The following is a 26,353-nucleotide window of genomic DNA, read 5'->3' on the forward strand; positions in this document are numbered from 1 at the left end:
AAGATGGAATGGCCAAGGGACTAAGGGAGAGGGAGTGGCCATCTCGGGCTGGATGTCCCAGAAAGTTCTTCAGATAAGAGGGGAAGGTGGAATGGGTTTTGAGGAGCAACTCCTCCAGGGACAGGGGCGATCATGGATGTGCTGGTGCCCATCCCCATCCTCTCTTCTCTACAGGTGCCTCGGCTGCTGTGACTATTGGCTGCTAACTGCTCACTGCTGCCCCCTCCCGAGACTGGCCCGCCTTGTACAGGAAATTAGACTTCTTGGCTCACCCCCGCCCAGGTCCAGCCTGCAGCCAATGGCGGGCAGAGAAGTGCAAAGCGCAGCCTCAAGACCTGCATAAAACGTTCCGCCGCAGTCCCTTCCTGCCCTCTTTCACCGGATTGGCACCTCCAAGGACGTTTTCGCTTCTTTCCTGGGAAGATGACCAAAATGCTGCTACAGAGAGAGGGAGGAGGACAGCGTAGGACTCTCCTGTGGGCTCGCTTTCGGTTCTGCTTTCCGTGACACCCCAGCACAGAGAGTCCCTAGAGCTACATCCTCCCAAATCCTGTTCTGCTGAGACGTCAGAAGACGAGATGGACACTCGGGGCCCAGAAACACTGAGTCTGTTCTCATCTGATTGTCCAGGTAGCAGCTCAGCAGTCCCCGCCTCTGACCTCAACCGTGTCCAGCAAAAGTTCCCCCTTGAGCCAGAAATCCCAGGATTGAGTCCCTGTCTGTCTCCCACCCTCTGCGGGCCCTCCCAGGTACACTTGAACGGCAGGCTTCAAAGAGTGGACACAAGGATATCAATTCACTGCTATTAGAAATCAGACTGGGGAGTCACAGGACATGTGGTTCAGTAACATGCCCAGTCAATCCACAACAAAAGGCTGAATCTTCAAAGGGATCTAATATTATTGAATAAATCTCTTATGGGTTTAGTTGGGAAAGTTCAAAAATAATTGTTCTAGAATTCCAAAAGTCAGTATGGTCTCTGATGTTTTCCTCTGGTTATTTTTGCCCTGAGTTACTAAGAGTTACTGCACTCTCCTAAGAAACAAATTCTTGCTTCTTTATAAGGGAGCCAAAGCCATGATGGGAACCACCTTTCACATGGGAGCACTTTGCAAATGTGAGACCCTTTCTACTATGCAACAAACCCAAAATAATTAGAAATACTTGTATCTAGTGACTCCGATTCCTGATATACACTATGACACACACACGCATACGCACACACCAAAAAATATATATTTTTATATAAATATGTAAAGTTATATATAAATATATATTTACATATAAAAATATATATATTTTAAAAATCAAACCAAACAAAGAACTGAGTAGGAGATATCACTTAGCCAACAGATTTTAGGTGAAGTCCTTGCTAAAGCGATGACATTTAACTGGGATTTAAAGGAACAGAAGTAGCTCTCCAAGCAGTGAAGGTTGAGAAGACCATCCAAAGTGGAATAAGTAGATCATTCAAGAAATGAACAGATCGGGATAAACTAGTCCAGGGGTAGTCAACCTTTTTATACCTACCGCCCACTTTTGTATCTCTGTTAGTAGTAAAGTTTTCTAACCGCCCACCAGTTCCACAGTAATGGAGATTTATAAAATAAGGAAGTAACTTTATAAAATTTATAAAGCAGAGTTACAGCAAGTTAAAGCATATAATAATAATTATTTACCAAGTACTTTATGTTGGATTTTCACAAAGTTTGGCAGAATAAATCTTTTTTTTTTCTTTTTTTTTGTATTTTTCTGAAGTTGGAAACAGGGAGGCAGTCAGACAGACTCCCACATGCGCCCGACTGGGATCCACCAGGCATGCCCACCAGGAGGCGATGTTCTGCCCATCTGGGGCGTTGCTCTGTTGCAACTAAAGCCATTCTAGCGCCTGAGGCAGAGGCCACAAAGCCATCCTCAGTGCCCGAGCCAACTTTGCTCCAATGGAGCCTTGGCTGCAGGAGGGGAAGAGAGAGACAGAGAGGAAGGAGAGGGGGAGGGGTGGAGAAGCAGATGGGTGCTTCTCCTGTGTGCCCTGGCCAGGAATTAAACCTGGGACTCCTGCACGCCAGGCTGATGCTCTACCACTGAGCCAACCGGCCAGGGCTGGCAGAATAAATCTTTATAAAACAACTTACTGCCCTGGCCGGTTGGCTCAGCGGTAGAGCGTCGGCCTAGCGTGCGGAGGACCCGGGTTCGATTCCCGGCCAGGGCACACAGGAGAAGCGCCCATTTGCTTCTCCACCCCTCCGCCGCGCTTTCCTCTCTGTCTCTCTCGTCCCCTCCCGCAGCCAAGGCTCCATTGGAGCAAAGATGGCCCAGGCACTGGGGATGGCTCTGTGGCCTCTGCCCCAGGTGCTAGAGTGGCTCTGGTCGCAACATGGCGACGCCCAGGATGGGCAGAGCATCGCCCCCTGGTGGGCAGAGCGTTGCCCCTGGTGGGCGTGCCGGGTGGATCCCGGTCGGGTGCATGCGGGAGTCTGTCTGACTGTCTCTCCCTGTTTCCAGCTTCAGAAAAATGAAAAAGAAAAAAAAAAAAAACAACTTACTATAGTTAAATCTATCTTTTTACTTATACTTTGGTTGCTCCGCTACCGCCCACCATGAAAGCTGGAATGCCCCCTAGTGGGCGGGAGGGACCAGGTTGACTACCACTGAACTAGACTGATGTGAGCAAGGACAAGAGACGGATACAATAGGGCTGACAGATATAGCAGAGGCCGGAGTGGGTGGGCTTTATAGGTCATGGGAAGGGGTCTGGATCTTATAATAAAGGCAAAAGCAGTTAAAGGGCTTAAAGGAGGAAAAGCAACATCATCTGCGTTGTATTTTTTTTTTTTAGAAGAGCAGTCTTCAGGGTGGAGAGCAAGAATGGAGGGGGCCAGCTGGGAGGCCTTTGTAGTAATGATATGGGTCAAAGGGTGGAACTGGACAAGGAGAGAAGACTGGCCCCCCATTACACGTTGTAGAGTGAATCATAAACCTTCCTAGTGCATTAGAAGCAAGCAGTGAGGGAAGACGGGGAACCAACAGCGACACTTCCGTTTCTGTCTCAAGCAGGTGGATGGGGGAGTTCAGTGACTGGGACAGAGACGGCTGAGGGGAGGCAGCAGGGCAGGACGGGTGGGGACATCAGGACATCTGCCCCGGGCAGGTGAAATTGGACAGGTCTAGGAAATTCTCAGCGGCAGGTGGCCGGTGAGCAGCTGGATCTGTGACTTTGGAATGCAGGGAGAGACCTGGGCTGGGAATGTCAATGTAGGGCCACAGTAACATAAAATGACCTTTAGACGTGTGGGAAAGAATGACATCAAGAAGAAGAGTAAAAGGAGAAGAACCCCAGTGTTTTGTGGTCTGGTAGAGAAGGAAGATAAAGGAGACAAAGAAAATTACAAAGGAACAACAGCAGGAGAGTGAGCATGCCGGAAGTCACGTTAATCAGGTTTGTGCCACCACTACTCCACTGAAAATGACCTGTCAAGGTCACCTCTGGCCTCTGGGTAGGCAAATTCTAGGATAACCTTCCATGCTCATCATCTAAGAGTCAACTGCTCCTGGATTCTTGAAACACTCTCCTCTCTCAGCTTCCCTTCCATTTTCAGCCGCAAGTAACAACCAACTCAAGTCCTAGAAAGTCATTGTCTCATAGAACAAGAAGCATTTCCAGAGCGGGGCTCCATCCAGCCTTCAGTGCTGGTTGATTCGTCAGCTTCACAATGTCTTCAGGAACACGGGCTCTGTCGTCTCTCTGTTTCGCTGCCTATGGTCCAGGAACCTCTGAAAGGAAGGGATAAAATGGAGAAAAAAGAAGCAAATAAATTCTATGTTCAAAAAGAAGTTGGAATTCTCAGATCTCTCCCCCAGTTTTATCTGGCCATTCTTGAGAGCAATAATTCCCAAATGGTTAGTCTCAGGACAGTATTTGAAATGATTGAGGATCCCCAAAAGACTTTATGAGAATTATATATATTGATACTTATCATGTGAAGAATTAAAATGGAGTCATTTAAAAAATATTAATCTATTCATTATTAAATAACAGTAATAAATAATAATTATACGTTAACCTAAATAATATATTTTATGAAAAGTACTATATTTTCTAAATTAAAAAATTAGTTAGAAGGATATTTTTTTATTTTTCTAATCCTATTAATATCTGGCTTAATATAAGACTCTATCTGTTTCTGCCTTCAGCCTCTTGCAGCAAGCATCACACATCATGTGGCCTCTGGAAAACTTCACTGTACCTTCATGAGAAAATGGGAGTAAAAAGAGCAAATAAGTCTTGATATTATTATTAAAACAATGGTTAAGGCCAGTGGATAGAGCATCAGCCTAGCATGAGGACATCCTAGGTTCAATCCCCAGTCAGGGCACACATGAGAAACAACCATCTGCTTCTCTTTCCCTCCCTCTCTCCCTTCTCTCCCTCTTCCCCTACTGCAGCTAGTAGCTCAACTGGTTTGAATGTGGCCCCTGGTGCTGAAGATAGCTCTCTTGGAGTACATCAGCCTCAGGCACTAAAAACAGCTCAGTACTTGAGCATTGGCCCCAGATGGGGGTTGATGGGTGGGTCCTGGTTGGAGTGCATGCAGAAGTCTCTCTTTCTATTTCCCCTCCTCTTACTAAATAAAAAAAAAAAATCCACAATGTTTACCTTGCTGATACCCTAAAAAAGACCTATAGGTCCACTCATGCTTCTGAGAGTCTGTTGGATCTAGGTTGGATTTGGCTAGAGAGATTTGGCCCTGCTCCACATGGTTTATCCTTTTTTCTGGATCCAGAGAATTAATAGAATGGCTAATGTGGCTGTGTATTCTGAGAATCAAGTTACACAACTATAAGAGACTTTTAAGTTGAAATGATGATATATATATATATATATATATATATATATATATATATATATATATATATAACATAGAAAACTACCCATCGCTAATGAGAGTATACACTGCTATAGATAGAATTTGGGAGGTCAGACTAGCTGTATTCAGTGAGGTTAAACAATGCTCACATTTTATGACCCAACATTTCCATGGATGGAGACACATTCCAAAGAAGCTGTCACTGGGAAACACATGTACCATGTTGTTCATGGTGGTTAAATAACTTGAAAGATCTTAGGTAGCCACAAATTGAGAAATATTGAATAATGGAAAGATGTAGGTACATATGATGGAATATTATGCAGCAAGTAAAAAAGTAAACTAGATATATAAATATGGAGAGATCTCAATAAAACTTTAAGTTGAGTGAAAAAATTTAAAGACCAGAGCAAGAATCTATTGCACAATACCATTAATTCAAGTACTTTAAAATATAACAAACACGGATATACATATGAAAGTAGATGTATAGAAAGCAGAGTGGAAGAATATATATAAAAGATAAATACACAAAAATTAAAGTGTATGAGAAAGAGGGGAATTGAATTGGAAGTTGGAAATAAAATGGGGAAATGATATACTTAAAATTTTAAAAGAAAGCAGCCACCAACCAGCAAAGATGGTATATAATAAACTGAGAAGATCAGTTCCATTTGTGCACATAAGATACAAACAACCAAATCAAAGAGGCACACATACACCTCACAAATGCACGTCATCCAGTAGCTTAAGCAACTCATGACAACTTCTTATTCCTTGAAAATTCCATGCTCATCACCACCCCAAAGCCTTTTTGGACTTCTGGTCTCCTCTTTCTAAATTGTCTCTCCCCTGGCTCCTTCCATGATCGACCCTTTTCATCTTTCAAGTCTCTATTCCACATTTCATCATTTTAGAAGGACTTCTCTCACTCTTCTATGCAAACTCAACGCTTCAACCCTATTCTTCCCTATCTGAATAGCCCATTGATTTCCACTTCATAGCAACTTTCAAAGCAAGATTTTCTTGTTTGCTTGATTATTTTTTTGCACTTTTCCACCCTTATAAATTTCATGAAGGCAAAGATCATGTCCACTCAATTGCTCCTGTAGCCCTTGAAACAAGAATAGTGCCTGGCAATTAATCAGCATTCTGTCATTTATTTGTAAAATTAAAAGGTGAATGGAAATGAGATCAGGAACTGAGAGGCTATGGTGTTGGATAAGTCATCAATACAGCTGCTAAAGACACTGAGAACGCTGACAGTGTTTAGGAGAGGAATACGAGAGTATGCCAGGTACTAAATTCTCCCGTGAAAGAGAAAGAACGATGGGGCAGTCAGTGGATAATATAGCAAGGAGTAAGAAAAATAGCATTACCAGATGGCATGTAGCTGGGATTATAACTCAGGCCAATGTGGCTCTAAAGCTTGTGAGATTTCTACTTTGCCATGCAGCTCCTGGAATCATGCCTTGCATATGTAGGCACACTAAATACTGGATGGATGCATGGATGCATGGATGCATGGATGGATGGATGGATGGATGGATGGATGGATGGATGGATGGATGGATGGATAGATGTATGGGTAAGTGGGTGGGTATGTGGATGGATGGATGGATGGATGAATAGATGGATGGATGGATGGATGGATGGATGGATGGATGGATGGATGGATGGATGGATGGAAGGATGGATGGAATCATGATTGACAAAGCACCTCTATGGCTCATTTGCATTTTCCCCATCTATTTAGTCCCCTATTTATGAGTTTTTGTTTACTCTGATGTGTTTTGGGCTTGGTTGTTTTGAAAAATATTTATATGATCAACCTCTGATTACCTGTAATAATAGAAGAGATAGAGAATAGAAATAATAGAAAACAGAAGACAATCCAGAAATAATTTCTATTTAGTCTGGGGATTTTTTTCATGTCCTTTTCAATAACAGATTTACCAAGCTAATTATATTTTACCCGGGTAAATATTAAAATTATTTTTCATTCTTTAAACATAGACCAACTGGTGGTAGGTAACATGAAGTTGGCACAAGCCGGGTGGTAGGAGAAGGCACGCTGGGACACAGAGCTTCAGAGCAGAAAATTCACAAGCTTCATTACCTGAAGTGAGTGATGAAGAATTTATTTATAACCGCAGAAGGAGTTCTGTAAATTTGATAAGCTATAGAGTCATTCCTCTCTGGATGTTTTTTTTCATAATCTACAAAGAGATATTCAGAATCTCTTTAGAAAGATTTTGACTTGCCCAGTTCCTTAATAGCAGGCCCCATCTCAATCTTTGGGTCAGCACCTGGGGTTATAAAAGAATCTGAGTTGACTCAAGCTGTTTTCAGGGGTCCTCTGGTCATCCTGACTCAAGCCAGGCCCCCTAGAAACACCCCCAGTCCCTCCTCCATTGGCATTTAAGTCAGAAGCCTCCGGCTTTCCTAAATCGATAGGCCAGCAGAATGCAGTTAGATCCTGGGAGGCAAAGCTAGGACAGCTTCCTCTTTGTGTGCAGACTCTCGATGGCTGGGCAAGCTGTCTGGTGAGGTACCCTGGTGGAACTGAGATGCTGGAACACAGACAAATGAACGGTCCTGTGCGGAGGAATTATCGTTACCTGGGAAAGCAGCGAGGCACGTCCTCCAGAGAAAAGCAGAAGATCAGCTGGGTCCTGAAGACTGTTGTGAGGTCCAGTGGGCAGCATGGTCATTGTTCTGATACCCACACTGCCCCAGGAAAAGGAAACTTTAACCGCTCCTTCCCAGCACCTGTGCTAGGAACTCTGACAATTCTCCCATCACCTCATCACCACAAGGCCAGGCGTTCATGACTTTCCTTTAGAATCAGGGAGGGAAGAAAGGAGCTGGCCCCACATTGGGAGCCTGTTTAGGTCCAGGTACAGGGCTTGAGTGCTTGACTTCATACTTTTATTCCCTATGGGACCTGAGCAGCCCAGAGCCAGGCCATGGTATAGACTCAATGAAGACTTGCCAAATGTCTGTTATAAATCCAGGTTGGCCTTGCGGAATTCATTTCACCTGTTGTGGTGGTTTTGAATGTGCTGCAAAGCAAGAATGTGCCAGCCAAGCCCAGAGCAGGTATGAGATGATTCCTCTCTCTCCCTGCTCCTTGAAGGTGAGATGTGGTCTGAGACACTCATTCTCCTGCTAATGGGAGGAGAGGAGAAGTTGCCAGAGCCCATGCAGACAATGATGACACTCCAGGAGACCAAGGCTTTGGGGATCCAAAGAGGCCATCTGTAGTGACTTGGGGACTTCAAAAAGTCCCTGGGGCATGAACAGAGGTAGAAAGAGACAACAGAGAGTATGCCAGAGGATGTTCTCTCTGGAAGGCATGCACACCATTCCTAATTACATTTTTAATTTGATCAAATGTTATTTTTAGATTGAAAATTAATCAGGGTGCATGCCATATTGAGGGCTGCTCCCACTTGCATTCCAGACCTCCTGCCAAGCCCCACGGCTGATGGCAGAACAACAGCCTCTGTCACCCAGCCAAGCGACCATTTATTAGCAAGAGAGATGCTCCAGTGAAAAAAGATGATAGACGACAAAGCTATGGCTGACCTAGCCAGGGAATGGGGCCAGAGAGTGTCTGGTCATGGCAGCCTCCATTTTTGCACCTGGTTGCAAGTCCCCGTATCACTAAGCTGCTTATTTTTCCCCCAGGATGGGAAGAGGGCACAACATTTCCATACCCCGTTTTCTGTTTGGTGCCTTCTTTCTTTAAGTTTTACTCTTCACTATTTGGCTTTTCTTAGTACCCCATTCATCATGGCCCAGCTTCACCAAACAACATAGCATATCCCAGCGGTGACTGCACTTAAAAGGTGTAGAGGCCTTGGCCAGTTAGCTCAGTAGATAGAGCCTCAGCCCCATGCATGGATGTCCTGGGTTCGATTCCCAGTCAGAGCACACAAGAGAAGTGACCATCAGCTTCTCTTTCTCTCCCTTTTCTTTTTCCTCTTCCCCTCCCACAGCCAGTGGATTGATTGGTCCCAGCATTGGCTCTAGGCACTGAGGATAGCTTGGTTGGCCCAAGCACCTCAGCCTCAGGTGCTCAAAATAGCTCAGTTTATTCAACATCAGCCAAGACAGGGGTTGCCAGGTGGATCCTGGTGGGGGCATACACAGGAGTCTGTCTCACTATCTCCCCTCCTCTCACTTAAAAAATAAATTAGGCCCTGGCTTGTTGGCTCAGGGGTAGAGCATCAGCCTGGCGTGTGGAAGTCCCAGGTTCGATTCCTGGTCAGGGCACACAGGAGAAGCACCCATCTGCTTCTCCACCCTTCCCCCTCTCCTTTCTCTCTATCTCTCTCTCTTCCCATCCTGCAGCCAAAGTTTCACTGGAGCAAAGTTGGCCCGGGTGCTGAGGATGGCTCCAAAGCCTCCGCCTCAGGTGCTAAAATGGCTCCAGTTACAGCAGAGCAATGCCCCAGATGGGCCAAGCATCACACCCTGGTGAGCATGCGGAGTGGATCCCGGTCAGGCGCATGCGGAGTCTGTCTGTCTGCCGCTCCCTCCACCCCCCGCTTCTCACTTTGGAAAAATAGAAAATAATAAAAAAGAAAACAAAAAAATATATAAATTAAATAAATTAATTAATAAATAAAAATAAAAGGAGCAGACCAATGGCAGTACCCTACTGTGACTCTTTGAGGAACCAGCCTGGACGCAGGAGTGGGAGTGGAAGGAACTTGGAGTTTGAAGGGAGAAAACGTGCGTCAGACTCTCCCACTTCCTGGCTCTGCTACCCTGGGCAATCCCCCGTACCGACTTCTCCAGGCCTCGCTCCTTTATTTATAAACTGGAGATAATAATGCCCATGAGCAGGTGACATCCTGCAGGCATCTGAAAGGCAAGACTAAATTATAAAACCAATAAATAACATATGAGGTCAGTTGTGCAAATGGCACCACAGAGAAAAACTGTTTCCTGTGCCAGCTGAACAAAGAGAAACAAATTAGCTTCATTTGTATCTGTGGTATTAATTCAGAACAGCAACAATAACATCAACAAAAGAAGTGCCCATCAGAAGCGGGAAGGAACTTCATTTGGAATGCAGAAAAGTGAGACTCAGAGGACCGATCTTTGAGAGCCCACAAACTAAGAAGGGGAGACCCTGGCTCTGAGAGTCTACCCACCCGGTGGCTGCCCAGCTGTTACCCTGATTGCACCGATCACTGGAATCGTGGTCCATTGTCCTCAGGAACACTTATGGTGAACTGACTATCACATGGTTTCCCCGTAGGAAGAGAAGGACCCAGTCCCGTGATAGGTCTGGTCCAGTTTTCTTGACAAGTTCATGTCAGAGGTTCATTCAAGGGCACAAGGAAGACCCCAGGAGAAAGCGCTTGATGAACTGCCCGGTGCTACGTACTGCACTGATATCCTCAAATGCTGGGTTTCCCTGGGCCGGGTTTGTCTGTCATCCACAGCAGCTGCGTCCATCCGACCTGTTTGTCCAGAAGCCCAAGCACCTCAGAGACTCCTGAAACTGGAGAAGTGCTGAAAGGAGATGCGGGGTTGAGATGCACTGGATGCAGGGAGAGCCATCTCTCTGTCTTGGACCCGGCTTGCCCGTGCTCTCGGAATCCATTCTGCCACTCGGACCCCACCAGCGTATCTCTGGCTCAGCTAGTCATCAGCCTGCTAGCCTTAATCCCATTCATGGTGAAGAAAAGGTAAGTCTGATCAAAAACCCTGCCAGCAAGGTCTTTCCTTAGCCCACCTTCCAAATACTGTTCTGATAGGCCTCTCAAGTCTGTAGCCGCTCCGCAATCTCTCTTCCCGGGTTCTGGCATTCTAATTTCCTGGATGCCCTCTTGAAGTTCTCAGAAGTAACTTTGTACCACGTGAGAACATCTTACAAAACTCTATCTCTTCTCTTGGATCCTGCACCTGAAATTCAGAGCTCGCCTCGATGATTCAATACGATTCAGCTTCATTGAACCACGTGGGAATTTATTTATTATTTAAAACCAGAGTTGGGACTAAAGCAGCCACAGTGTGATTCAAGCCTGCCTGTATTTAATCGCTTGCCCATTTAGCAGCTGCTCAGTGCCTACTAAGCTTCTATGTCACGGAGCCTGTGCTGAGCTCTATCAACGGAGAAACGAGGAAGCTGGCTCCTGGTGCAAGACGTCAGAGCCTGACAACCCGGGTTCAAATCCTGCCGTGTCACTCACTATTTACTTAACCCTCCTGAGCCCTAGAATGTAAATGAAAACGTTATCTACCCAAAAGAATAGTTGTGAGCATTGAATGGGAAAGGTGTTAGCAGAATGCCTGCCACACAGTACAAACTCAATACTTGTTAACCGTCAATCCTACTGTGGTCAGCAGCTACTGACGTGACTCCCAATGACTGCCACCTCCCGGTCATGCCCTTGCATACCATCTGTCCAGTTTGGGATGTGCTGGTCCTAGTCACTTGCTTCTAACCCACTGATACAGCAAAAATGAGATAGGATGTCACTTCTGTGATTAGGTTACAAAAGACTGTCACTTTCATCTTGTTGGTTTTCTCTCTCTCTCTCTCTCTCTCTCTTATTGCTTGCTCTCTTTAATGAGAGGACCATGTGGCAAGGAACTGAAGGTGATCTCAGATGAACAGCCAACAAGGACCTGAGGCCAAGAGGAAGTGAAACCATATGAGTGAGTTGGAAGTGGATCGTGGTCCAGTTGAACCTTGAAATAACTGCTGCCCTAGCTGACACCTTGACTGCAGCCCTGTGAGCAGAGAGACCCTGAGGCAGGAGACCCAGCGAAGCCCAACTCCTGGCCCTCGGGAGCTCTGGAACAATACCTCAAGCTTTGCAGTAACTTGCTGCGCAAGAGTAGATAACCAGTGCACTATTATTATTCAAGTCTGTGGTGTACTTGAGGGTCAAGGAACAAAGACTGTGCGGTAGGAAGGATGAGAAGGGGCACAGAAAGGAGCCCCGGATAATCAAAAGCTGCAAACCTCAGGCTAAATATTTGGGGCTTCTCATGAGAGCAGAAAGAAGTCATCAAACATTCTTGAAGCAAAGTAGAAACTCAATTTTTTATTAAATAATAAGACAGATATGGGATCATTAAAAAAAAAAATCTTCTGGCCCTGGCCTATTGGCTCAGTGGTAGAGCATTGGCCTGGCGTGCAGGAGTCCCAGGTTCGATTCCCGGCCAGGGCACAGAGGAGAAGCACCCTTCTGCTTCTCCACCACTCCCCCTCTCCTTCCTCTCTGTCTCTCTCTTCCCGTCCCGCAGCCAAGGCTCCATTGGAGCAAAGTTGGCCCGGGCGCTGAGGATGGCTCTATGGCCTCTGCCTCCAGAGCTAGAATGGCTCTGGTTGCAACAGAGCAACGCCCCAGATGGGCAGAGCATCGCCCCCTGGTGGGCATGCTGGCTGGATCTCGGTTGGGCGCATGCAGGAGTCTGTCTGACTGCCTCCCCGTTTCCAACTTCAGAAAAATACAAAAAAAAAAAAAAAAATCTTCCAAGGGAAGGAGCCAGAATGTCTTCTTGAATTGTTACATTATCCAGGATATAAAATTGGAACACTTTCAGAGAACTGAGGTCTCTTATTTTTAGCCACTTCTGCTGCTAGGCAAATCGGTTTGGGATTTATATCACCAAGTTTAATGGCGAAGAAAAGAAATGAAAGTGAAGTTACTGAAATAAACATTTTCATTAACTCCAAAATCAGCGAGTTCAAAATCAATTAAGTTTGTAATATCCTTATTGAGAACCTGAGTAGTGAATTAATAACAGTGAAAATGAGTCTGTAGGAATACAAAAGGAGCCAGACTTTTATAAATAACTGTTGACATTACAGTTTCCTAAATCAATAAAGATACGTCAGCTTTTATTTGCACGCCTCTTTTTAAATCCTGAATCAAGACTTTACATATACCTGCCCTTGGACCAGTCCCATAAATCAGTTTGAAAGGAACACAGTTTTTGCACAAGAGCGATACTATCTATGTATCTAGGTCTTGTCATCACAAGACAAAGGGACTGAGGTAAGAATATGGTCCATAAAATAAATCAAAGGAAAATATTTCTGAAGTATTCACCAAAAGAGTAAGGTTCAAAAAAGATAGCATAGGCCTAACCAGGCGGTAGTGCAGTGGATAGAGCGTCAAACTGGGATAAGGAAGGACCCAGGTTCAAGACCCCGAGGTCACCAGCTTGAATGCGGGCTCATCTAGCTTGAGCAAAAAACTCACCAGCTTGGACCCAAGGTTGGTGGCTCAAGCAATGGGTTATTTGGTCTGCTGAAGGCCCATGGTCAAGGCACATATGAGAAAGCAATCAATGAACAACTAAGGTGTCGCAACAAAAAACTGATGAATGATGCTTCTCATCTCTCTCCGTTCCTGTCTGTCTGTCCCTATCTATCCCTCTCTCTGACTATCTCTCTGTCCCTGTAATAAAAAAAATAAAAAATAAAAAATAAAAGATAGCATAGGGGATGAGGAATTTGGTAAGGAATAATGATTGTTAACTTAGAATCTGCAAGACCAATCCTAGACCTTGCCATTAAAAAAGCCTATAACAGTTAGCTATCTCGTAAAACTTCACACATTCATTTTTTGACCAGTATCTTTTGAGTACCTGCTAGGTGATGGCCACTGTGCTAGGCTCCAGACAGCCTCCTACTGAGTTCTGGCATTGGACATAAACAGAACTTCGATTTGTTTTTGTTTGCTTTTCCTTGAGTCATAAATAGGCCTAACATAGGTGGAAACTCTCAATTAAAAGTGACCAGCATCTGAGCCGAACCATTAATTTGCTAAATTGTTGTTCATTTCAACTCTCTGGGGCTCATGAGAAGAATGAAGGAGTTGTGCTCAATTATCTATAAAATTGTCTCAAATTCTAAAAGACCCTGAATCAATAGCCCCTTGAATACCCGGATTCAGCTCCTTCTCAAACTGGGGGGGAGTCCTACAGAATTCATGATGGAAAACGAGAAGGCTCTGTCTCACCATCTTGACAGCCCACTTCAGGCCCCAAGGACGAGAAGGCTGTCTCACCATCTTGACGGCCCACTTCAGGCCCCAAGGCCATGCTGGGTGTGTTCTATGATCAATGTTTGGCACTGCCCAAGTAATCCCATAGGATCCCCACTCCGTACAGCTGCTGATGGAGGAAACACTCGGAAACAGAAGACCGAGAACCAGAAAAGCAGCATCTTTATTCTAGAGATGGGTCAAGAGTGGTCCAGAGAAGGTCACTGACCTACCTCTGGAGAGATACACATCCAATCTGTTCCATCACACCAGGACAGAGCTGGTCTTAAGCTAAAGCATCTCCCTAGATATCACCACACGTGGTGACTACATTTCTAAATCCTCCAAAGCACCTCAGTATGCCAGAACCATAGACTGCCTAGAGTCCCTAAACTACCTCTGCCCCTCTCGTTTCACAGGAAGGACAGTCAAAACCACAGGAGTGAAGTGATGGGATGCTTAGCGACAGATTCAGAGCTAGAATCCGGGTCATCATTCAGTTCAAGTCTCATTGTGCTCCCCACGCTCTCTCCCAACCACTCATCCGAAGACCTGCGGGGTGCCCCTCGTGTGCCTAGTGCTGTGCCTAGTGCTATAGCCAGACTCCAACCAAGACACTGAGCTCAAGTGTCTCATTCTGTACAACTGAGCTGGCCAGGCAGAACTCAGCCTGGGCAAGACCAGCTCTAAGCAAAAGTCCCAGTGGAAAATATGAACAGAGAAAGTGATGACAACCAAAAAAAAACCCAAAATGAATGGCAAAGCCTAGTCCTTGGGCATCTCCAATAATTCCTTCTAAGACTTGAGGGCCGCTCACTCCTCTTTTCACAGTTCTCCTTTTAGTATTTTTCAGTGCAGCAGGGTGAAGCTCATCTTTGCAGATTCTTCCACAGGAAGTAGCGGGAGAGGGGAGTGATGTTAGCAGATATGCCGGAATTAGTTAAACTGACTGGTTGGGTGTGTAATGCACTTTACTAAATCAGAGATAATGAACTCCACAGAGAGTACACGAGGGGAAGCAAAGAATAAGCACAGTCGAATTACATTTCGTTCCAAGGGAAGCAAAGGGATAGTCACAGAGAGTTCGCCTTAGAAAGGGCCTGATCCTGGCCCTGGCCGGTTGGCTCAGCAGTAGAGCGTTGGCCCAGCGTGTGGAAGACCCGGGTTCGATTCCCGGCCAGGACACACAGGAGAAGTGCCCATCTGCTTCTCCAACTCCCCCCCCCTCCTTTCTCTCTGTTTCTCTCTTCCCCTCCCGCAGCCAAGGCTCCACTGGAGCAAAGTTGGCCCAGTCGCTGAGAACAGCTCCATGGCCTCTGCCTCAGGTGCTAGAATGGCTCAGATTGCAGCAGAGCAGCGCCCCAGATGGGCAGAGCATCGCCCCCTGGTGGGCATGCCAGGTGGATCCCAGTCAGGCGCATGCAGGAGTCTGTCTGCCTCCCCACTTCTCACTTCAGAAAAATTAAAAAAAATAAAAAAGAAAGAAAAGAAAAGAAAGGGCCTGGTCCCCTGGATGGACAAAGGGGAACACTGGCCTTCATGATTTACCTGACTGACAGTGGTCCCTCCTGGCTGTTTTCTCTGCTCAAATATTCTTTGTCTCTCAAAGGCATTTGGCTTTTGAAAGCCACCCTTCCTTCTTGCTGGGGGCGGGGTCGGCATCAGCCACAACCTGTGTGAGAAGAGAACTTCCTTACAAAGGGAACAAGGACTTGGTTACTAAGAAACCACTTGTCTGCCCTATTCCCTGGAGTTGTTTCTTATCACGATGGGGATTGTCCATGTCTCCGAAATTACTGAATTGGGAGAGAACGCGCTGAGGGACCTCAGGGGGAGCCCTTGAGATACAGACATGCTAGCTTTAAAGTATCCGCAAGTTCTGTGACACTACCCCCTTAAGAAGGCGAAGACTAGCCCTGGCCGGTTGGCTCAGCGGTAGAGTGTCGGCCTAGCGTGCGGAGGACCCGGGTTCGATTCCTGGCCAGGGCACATAGGAGAAGCGCCCATTTGCTTCTCCACCCCTCCGCCACGCTTTCCTCTCTGTCTCTCTCTTCCCCTCCCGCAGCCGAGGCTCCATTGGAGCAAAGATGGCCCAGGCGCTGGGGATGGCTCTGTGGCCTCCGCCTCAGGCGCTAGAGTGGCTCTGGTCGCAATATGGCGACGCCCAGGATGGGCAGAGCATCGCCCCCTGGTGGACAGAGCGTCGCCCCTGGTGGGCAGAGCATCGCCCCTGGTGGGCGTGCCGGGTGGATCCCGGTCGGGCGCATGCGGGAGTCTGTCTGACTGTCTCTCCCTGTTTCCAGCTTCAGAAAAATGAAAAAAAAAAAGAAGGCGAAGACTAACTCTTCCTCCACAGCAAGCGCTTCTTGGGGTTCTCCTTCCCACAAACAGAATGGAGGAGAGGTGATGCTACGGGCCTTTGAGGGGGGTCATGAAAAGGAGTGCTCCCACCTGGCTCTTGCGCTCTTACTTGCCCACTTTGGGAGAAGCCAGGGGCCGTGCCATAAAGACACTCAGCAGCTTGTGCAGAGGTTCTCTTGGGGAGGAGGGACCTCCCGCCAACAGGCAGCACCAGCCTGCCAGCCACGGGAGTGAGCCACCCTGGAAGTGGGTCCTCCGGCCCCAGTCACGCCTGTAGACGCCCTCCGCTCCACAGGACATCTTGACGGCTAACTCATGAGAGACCCTGATCCAGAACTGCCAAGCCTGGCCACAACTCAATCAGGAGAGTTTATAAATATTTTAAGTTTTAAGACATTCTGTAACACAGCAATAGGTAACTAAAATAGTAAGTGAGGCTGGTTCACACTCACCTTAGGAAAGTCCCAGCCTACGATGAGTAAAGAATCAGAAGAGGTTGGGTAAATGAGGAAAAAAAATAAAAAGGGGGCCCAGGCCAGTTGGCTCAGTGGTAGAGAGTCAGACTAGCATGTGGAAGTCCCGGGTTCGATTCTCAGTCAGGGAACACAGAAGAAGCACCCATCTGCTTCTCCATCCTTCCCCCTCTCCTTCCTCTCTGTCTCTCTTTTCCTCTCCCACAGCCAAGGCGCCATCGGAGCAAAGTTGGCCTGGGCGCTGAGGATGGCTCCGTGGCCTCCACCTCAGGCCTAGAATGGCTCTGGTTGCAGTGGAGCAAGGGCCCCAGATGGGCAGAGCATCGCCCCCTGGTGGGCATGCCGGGTGGATCCCAGTCAGGCACATGCGGCAGTCTGTCTGACTGCCTCCCCGCTTCTCACTTCAGAAAAATACAAGAAAAAGAGGGATGAGGGAGGGATGGAAGGTGACAGGTAGAAAAGCAGTCTCTCCTTCTACCTGGTCTTCACTTATCTCTGCCTTCCGTGAATTTCTGTCACTTCCGTCCCGTATGCTCTTGCTTGCTCTCATGTGTACTGGTTTCATCTCACCGTTTGGCCTGCTGACTTCTTAAGGCAGAAACAAGGCTCCTATTTCCTCTGTTGTTTATAATGCCCGGCAGTGTCCTGCACTAAAGTGAACTCAGACCCGTGGGTAAAATTGACAGGCCAATTATGACTCAGTATCAGAAGGAACATTCTAACAGAGTTTAGCAAGAAAGTTGTGCTGAACCCTGTGTAATCTTGTTAACCAATGTTACCCCGATAAATTCAATTGAAAAAAAGAAAAAGTTGTAGTGTGGCACGACTTCAAATGGGGGAAAAGCCACGGACAGTATCTATTCCGCGCACTATGGTTACCAAGCTGATTCTTAGAGATGGTAGCAGACTGCTACTATTATTATTATTATTTTGGTGCCCCCTAATGAACCACACCTCCCAGGATTTATGTCTGTGTGTGGCCCCCTTCCACAAGTCTCTGAACTTGTCCATGTTATTACCTTTGCCCATGGGGACATTAGCAAGCATGATGGAAGTGGGGTCTTGATAAATACTTGCTCAATGAAATCTGGAACACTCCTTTTAGAACCCAGCCACCATGCTGTGAGGTAGCCCAAGAAGCCACGTGGAGAGACCCACATGGAGAAGAACAGAGGCCCCCAGCCCACAACACGAGCTGAGCCTTCAATCAGTAGGCAGCACCAGTTCTCTACCATTTTGGACCTCCCAGCCATCTCAGTAGTCTAGTTGATACCACGGGAAGCAAGGAAACTGTCTCATTAGCCCCTGAGAAGTAAATTGTGGTTACTGCTAACCACTAAATCTCCGGGTGTGAGTCACACAGCAAGGCTAGGCAAAACAAGGATCAATCCCAAATCTGGAGCAGGACCATTTCTCAGGCCACACAACTTTCTCAGCTACCACTCAGAAACGGGCCTCAACCCAGGGTGTGCCTGTTTACAAAATCCGAGTTCTCTCCCCCCACTGCCTCCAAAACCACCAATCAGTGAATACGAAAGAACTGGACAAACTCCCAAGCGCCTTCAGATGTTCTCTCTGGCACAGACTTCAAGGGCTGCTGTGGTTTTCCTTCCGGGTCTGCCTCTAATTGTTACTTGTGCCCTGTGCTTCCTTCTGTTTTTCCCCCTTTCTGGCTAAGCTCTCTCAACTTCCTAGTGCTCCTTCACGCATTACTTGAGGACAAAGGCCCTGCTGACCCCTGATAGAACCCACAGTCTTTCCCACGCTTGAGTTCTGAACTGGAGGCACCACCAAATGGCCTTGAAAAGTTACTCTCTGAGCTCGGTTTCCCCACCTATAGAGGAAAAAATCACAGCCTGTTTCATAAGATTCCCAAGAAAACACACCAAGAATAAGGATAGAAAGTTCCCCCCTACCTATCACTAAGTCTAGGCTTTCTAAGACGGCCTCTCCCTTTTTTCTGCTCATCTGTAATGGATTTCCCTGTGCTATAGCTTCCCAACCATGACAAGACCCGGTCAACTCATCTGTTCCTCCCTAGAACCAGGGAACAACGGAGTCTAAATTCTAGCTGAAGTCCTGAAGTTCTTTTGTGAATTGAGATAATGTGAGTCATCCTAGCCCCTCTCCCCTTTCCAGATTTAAAAAAAAAAAAATTGTGTTCGTTTTCCAAGACCCCAGTATACAAGTAAACAGAACTCTCCTTTCACTCAAAGATAGAAGTCATTTTATGACAAAACAGTAATGAGAAAGGAGGAGAAAAGGATGCAACTAATAATAAATTTATTCCAACAATCTATATTATGAATATATATGTATATTTATATCTCAGCAGGCCCCATGGAGTTACAGATGAGCTAATTAAAATGCTTATGCTTTTAGCAATGATGTTTATTGAAATCATTTCATAACCATCTAAATTGAGGTTTGTTTTCAACTATAATGCAACGCTACCTGGAATATTCCGATCTAAATTATTTATGTGCCTAAAAATAGATTGCCTCTCCCCATTACTGATTTTGCGGATATATCTCAAGATGTGGAAATTTTTGGTGAACTAAAGTGGCTCCTACAGGCTTCCTCTGAATCTTCTGTGCCTACCAACTGGGGCCCTCTGGCTCCCAGTTTAACGCTGCTGGCATTGCACCCTACCAAAACCAATGCAGGCAAAGGTCGGAATGTGCAGAATGTGGGGGCCTAGAATTGCTAAAGTAAATTTTGAGAAGGAAGCAGAACCCTTGAACTCAACTCAAAAACATGCTATCGGTGGCCCTGGCCGGTTGGCTCAGCGGTAGAGCATCGGCCTGGCGTGCAGGGGACCCAGGTTCGATTCCCAGCCAGGGCACACAGGAGAAGCGCCCATTTGCTTCTCCACCCCCCTCTCCTTCCTCTCTGTCTCTCTCTTCCCCTCCCGCAGCCAAGGCTTCATTGGAGCAAAGATGGCCCCGGTGCTGGGGATGGCTCCTTGGCCTCTGTCCCAGGCGCTAGAGTGGCTCTGGTTGCGGCAAAGCAACGTCCCGGAGGGGCAGAGCATCGCCCCCTGGTGGGCAGAGCATCAGCCCCTGGTGGGCGTGCCAGGTGTATCCCGGTAGGGCGCATGCGGGAGTCTGTCTGTCTCTCCCCGTTTCCAGCTTCAGAAAAATACAAAAAAAAAAACATGCTATCGGTGAATTATCCTGATATTCCTCCATAGAAAGGACTCTCCAAGCTATCCTAACAGCCAGAGCACAAACCAAGAAATAGAAACCGGTTAGGTATTTCAAACCAAAAGATATTTAATATATTAAGTACCAGGTGCTCCCTAAACTTTGGAAGGACTGGAGAAATAGAAGATACAAGGATACCACAGACTACTGAGTTTGATGACATACCACTGAAGCTGAGATCCAGACTTCAGGAAGCTGCAGCTACCCCCCTTACTCCCGACATAATTGCCCTGATGTCCCGTTGAACCTGATGACTAGACACTGAGCTGCCGAGAGTGTCTAGTCATCCAGCCCCCAGAGATGCCTCTAGGCTTGCACATTTTTGTGACCTTGCTGCCAGGAGCAACAGCAGTAGGACTCTGAATCACTTCCGCCTCCCAGTTTTGCCCGAGTGCATCTCATCGGCAGAACCTACCCTGCCTGCGTGGGAGTCTTGCCAACATGGTGTATTAGCTTTCCAATCTCCACATCTGGAAAGAGAATAAAATGCCATCTGAGGGTATCAATCCACCATACCTCCCACAGCCTACCCCCTCACCGCTCATTGTCCACAGAGAGCCTTCTACACATATTTGATCTTCCAAGCAGCAACAAGAACAGCACAGAGCATCAGCAACTATCTCTCATTCCAGCAGAGGCATTTCACCTCTCCTCAAAGGGCTCTCCAGAGTCCCATCAGTCACGGAGTGATCTTCATTTCCCGTCTAGTCTCTCACATTCTCACCCTGGTATCCTATAATCTAAGCATTTCATTGGCCAGTTAACCACCAACAAGACATCTTGAAATAGTAAAAGAAAGAGGTTAAAAGTAAGTTAGTTGATAAAAAAACATATATGCAACAGAGCAAGAAAGAAATGGAAAAAGTTGATATAATCCTTATTTCTAAAACTGGTCATGAGGCCAGAAATGGACTTTGAACTTCTTCCCCACACAACAATTCATGTTGCCTTAACTTTCAACCAGCACTATTTGCTTTATCTGGTGAAAATGTTCTATTTAAAGCTATAGCTATAGGCCCTGGCCGGTTTGCTCAGTGGTAGAGTGTCGGCCTGGCATGCAGGAGTCCCAGGTTTGATTCCCAGCCAAGGAACACAGGAGAAGCACCCATCTGCTTCTCCACCCCTTCCCCTCTCCTTCCTCTCTGTCTCTCTCTTCCCCTCCTGCAGCCAGGGTTCCATTGGAGCAAAGTTGGCCTGGGCGCTGAGGATGGTTCTGTGGCCTCTGCCTCAGGCGCTAGAATGGCTCTGTTTGCAACAGAGCGATGCCCCAGAGGGGCAGAGCATCACCCCCTGGTGGGCGTGCCAGGTGGATCCCGGTCAGGCGCATGCGGGAGTCTGTCTGACTGCCTCTCCGTTTCCAACTTCAGAAAAATACAAAAAAAAAAAAAAAAAAAAGCTATAGCTATAGCTATGCAAATATGTGTGTGTGTGTGTATACTGTATGTATATATGTGTGTGTATGCATATGTATATGTATATACATATACACATAAATACAAAATACAAAAAAATACAGAGTAGGGCAAAAGTAGGCTTACAGTTGTGAGTACACAAAGCACAGTTTATTCTCATATTATTATTTATTAGGTACTGTATTATTTTCCAAACAAACAGCTGTAAATGACTTTTATCCCACCCTGTATGTCTTTAGGCATGTTATATAATATGCATATATATATATTATATATGTATATATAATAGGGTCTGCATATTATACATTAATCATCCATTCTTTCCTTTCTCTATATGGGCATATTTTAATGTACTGATGGATTAACCTCTGGACCAAAGAACTACATGGGCCTCAAGTATCTCCTAGTTTACAGATACATTCTGCTTTGCCCCATCATGTAACAGCAATGCTATTTCCCCTGCACAACTCAGCTCAATCAGCCAGACAACTTATCTGCCCAACTCCTGAAAGGCTGAGGGAAGGGAAAAACAAACCTACCATCTGCAGGCTAGGTAGGTGTATGGGGGTGAAGGTAGAAGGAAGTAGTTCTCTGCCTCAAAATACTTCTCATAATGGCCCTCGTAGTACCTGCGATTCCAACATTAGGAAACAGATTCTGTTTCAAAGTCTCTCTTTGTTATAAACCTTCTAACAGAAACAGCTTCTGAGAAAGGAGTTAATGTGTTGGTCACAGGGATCCTTCGCTCCCAAAAATTAAAACTGCACGACTGGCAGGTCAAAAACTCAGAAATGGCTTTACTCCGTTGAACGGAAGAGCAGAGGCGCGGCGCTGTGCCCCTTGGTGCAGAGGCCCCCGAGTCACATAATAGATGTCAAGAGTATGTGAGGGCAGAAGAGAAATCCTTCCCTTTATTTCCCCGGAGACAGCAGCTCAGAAGTCTGGAATTAAAGGTGACGAGCCCAGGTGTCAGATGGCAGATTAGCTTTGTTTCAGAGATCCAGCAGGACTAAGGGACTTACACAGAGTGACAGTTTGCAAGGCAGTGACTGGTACCAAATGCCACTGAGAGCTCTCGCTATCTCAAAAGCCGACTCCAGGGAGAGGGAAGCCTGCAGCGGGAAGCCCGGACGTCGGTAATGCCCGCCTCCGAGGGTCACAGGAGGCTGGGTCCTCTGTGAGCCCCTACATTCGGGAAGCTTAGCATTCATCCAGAATTGGATCAGAAACTCCAATTCCACGGGCCCGAGACATTTCTCCAACTAGTCCTGTAATCTGGGAACTTTACTTCCTGATTAAGATTTTGCTTGGCAGGTGCAATTCACTGCCCTCTCTAAGTAGGGGAAAGGTGACAGTCCTGGTCAAGTGATCCACAGTCAGAAACGGGGAACTTGAGCCAACAGCATAACTTTCTCCCTTGATGCCTTGGCCAGCTGCTCCACTACCAACGGAAACGAAGACTGTTATGCATGTAATGACAAGGGCAACCTCACAACTACAAAGCCTTTCTAATATGGTAACTCCAGTTGGCCCAGGATTTGCTGCTCACCTGTCTGTCCTAAATCACTTCTGTAACTTTAGGTTAGAAACCCACCTCCCTGGATTATGAAGTATGAAATGCTAAGCAGGGGATACCTGACTCCCTATAAGGGCCCAGCCACCCCCACATTTCCATAATTCCACGTTTTATTCAAGTGTCTCCACCTCCGCTCCTTCTGCTCCTCCCCCTCACAGTATACACTCAACTATTCTCTCTTCTAGGAATGCAGATCTGATCCTTTAGGAAACAGAGCACAGGAGAAGACCCATACCCAAATCTGGTTTGCTTCTTACCTTCTGGCAAAGTTAATATGAAAAACAGTCCAGGGCAGCAAATTAGGCCGCTACTTAATGGACTGGAATTCCAATTAAAGGAAGGAGCTTTTATGAGACTTCCTGGGAGTGGGGAGGAGTGTCTGCCCTAGTCTTGGATGCCAGAAAGGGCACCTTAGGAGAGAGGGGAAGCAACAGCCTGTCAGGTTCCCGGGAGTGAAAGGAAGTCATAAACTACAGAGAGACTGGGCTCGTTAAAATGGTAATGCTGCTGTCTCCGCCCCGAAAGCACTCCCCGGACACCTCCAGGAATGAAATTTGGAACAATCAAAGAACCAAGCATTTCCTCCCCTCGTCTCATCTAATTACTGTCATTTGATGTATTGATGTTCATCGAGGTCCATTAAATATGGGCTCAGCCCTCCTGAGGATGTGCCATAGTTCAAAGATACCTGAAGGAAATCAAAAGACCTAGAATCAGAACTATAGGTTACCAGATAGGCATGTCAGGAGCAGTCGACGTATCTCATCCCACTGACACCGTCTCATAGTTCATTTGAAACACTAGCCACCTCAAGAAAACCATACAATGTGAGCTTAGTGAAGGTGGAGGCTACAACGTATAGTTGAGGAGGAGGAGGAGGAGGCATAGAATCAGGACTAAGAAGAAAGCATCAAATCAGGCAATAAATGTAAATCAGAGAACTTGTCATATCTAAATTGATCATCTCCCCCCCTCCAATAACCCCATCACCCAATCAATATCCAAAGCCAGAATGGAGGTAGTTATCCTTGACTTCAAATCTATCCCTTTCACTCAACAAGTATTTACTGATCACCTGTTATGTGCCAGGCACTGTGCTACGCACGAGGGGCACAGCAGTGAACACATCCCCTCTGTTCCGTCCACTGGTCCCATGGATCTCTGCCTCTGATTGTGCTGTCTACAATCAGATTCCCAGCAAAGAAATCGCACGGACAAGTTTCATTAGGGAGAAGCCTCAGGAGATCCACACGAAAAGAAGGAAGATGACAGGATTGGGCAGAGGAGAAGTTCACTCACAATACAGTTGCAGCTGAGACCTCAGCTGATCTTGCACGGAGCTCTGGGGCTCAAATGGCCCTTCAAAATTGAGGTCTTTGTATCCCCGCATCAGACAGCCACTAGCCATGAATGGGTCCCCAGGAAGGGGTGTAACCCTAGGCAAAGCAGTTCCCTATCGCTGAGGGTAATTCCCAGAGGACACAGCTGAGATCCACAAACACCAGAATTTCCCAGCAGCCACACTGGCCCAGAGCGGGATCTGGGTGGAACACCACAGTATCCACAGCAACGTCCCCCATCTGTCCCTGCCAACCTGAGTGTAGTCACTGTTGGCGTTGAGAACATTTTGTATCAGATTCTTCTCTGCCTTCAGTTTGGTCCCCTCCCCTGGTGATCTTCCCATTTGTCATTTAAAGTATCCTAAATACCTGAATCATCTTCGAAATACCCATAGGCCTTCCCTGCTAAAGACTGCGAAGGTCTTCAGACATAATAAGGTAGGACTTCAAAATCTCTATTAAACTATTTTTCCTCTTTTCATTTCAATGATATTTAAATTTTTTTAATATAATTATATTTTGGATCATCTGGATTTCCACTTTAAAACCAAGTGCCATCCGTGAAATTGGGTATTCGCTACTGACTACCCGGGCTCCACGTAGTACTATTTTAATTTCCCCACACAGTATCATTGTCACACGAGAGTGGCAATTTTGCTTCCCAAAGCAACTTGATCTGACATATTGGATTCATTTTTTTTTATTTGATTTTCAGTACAATTTGAAGTTTTATTTGACTACAATTTATCAATTTGGTTTGGTTTTAGAGTTCCATAAGACCTATAAATATAATAAAACTGAGCCGGGTTTTATAGTTGTATATATATATATATATTTAGATAAAATTACAATGAAATCATTAAAGCCAATACTGGGAGATTTTGAGACTTTTTTTTACCAAAAGACAAATTTGGAAGTTGTCATAAATCATTCAAGAAGAAAATAGGGATCTAAACTCCTTCACATACCCGGTGTGGGCTCTCAGGGTCTGTCTGGTCCCAGCTTACCCCTCTCACCGCCTCCTCACAGACAGAAGGGGGAGAAAGTTGTTATGTGGTATCTAAATGGGCCACCGCCACTTTGGCCTTCCAGTGGGAGAGGGATCTTCATTGTTTGTGAAGTAAGGAACTAGGCATTTGCTGTACACCGTCTTGCTAGCAAATGCTAAGACTACAAAGAAAATGAAAAGGTTGGCATTTCAAAGCTCCTCCTACGTCTGTCTGTGCTTCTACCAGGTGAAGCGCAGAGCATTCTGCCCATTTGGTTGAGCTCAGTTAGGGTGGGTTTCTATAACAGGCCTATTCCACAAGAGGAAGGTTATATACTGCAATAACCTTAGAAATAGGGAAAATTAGACCCAATGACAATCTGGAGGTTGAGTTTTTAAACTGTCCAAGGAGGGTGGACATAAGGCCTGTGCAGCGCATGGAGTTGGAACAGAGATCTTATTTATTTAAGACCAGAGATCCTCTAAATGTTTCAAACACAGCAAAAAGAAAACAAAACAAATGAACAAGATGACAAGCAAGCTTGCTTCTGCTCAGATTCAGGGTGAAGTCTCCCACGGGTATCAAAGCTGCAGAGCTGTGTCTCACCTAGTCTGAGAAGCCCGATTTTCACTACCTACACTGCCTCTATTAGAGTCCAGGTGTGAGTCATATCACAGGGTTTGTCTTCCTCTGTCTGGCTTATTTCACTTAGCATAATGCCCTTGGGTTCATTATCCAGGTTGTGGCAAATGGCAGGATTTTCTTCTTCCTCTTGGCTAAATAATACTCCATTATGTACGGGTACGCCACATTGTTTTTATTCCCTCGTCCCTTAAGGTCACTTACACGGATTGTTGCCATATCTTGACTACTGTAATAATGCTGTAATGAGCATGAGAGTGCGTATATCTCTCCGAGATCCTGTTTTCATTTTCTTTGGCCATATACCCGGGAGAGGGACTGTTGGATCACACAGTAGTTCTACTTTTTACTTTCTGAGAAGCCTCCATACTATTTTCCATAGAGGCTGTGCCCATGTACATTCCCACCAACAATGTACAAGGGTTCCCTCTTCTCCACATCCTCACCATCACGTCTTCACTAC

Source organism: Saccopteryx bilineata, chromosome 10 (genome assembly GCF_036850765.1).
Source record: "Saccopteryx bilineata isolate mSacBil1 chromosome 10, mSacBil1_pri_phased_curated, whole genome shotgun sequence".
Lineage (NCBI taxonomy): Eukaryota > Metazoa > Chordata > Mammalia > Chiroptera > Emballonuridae > Saccopteryx > Saccopteryx bilineata.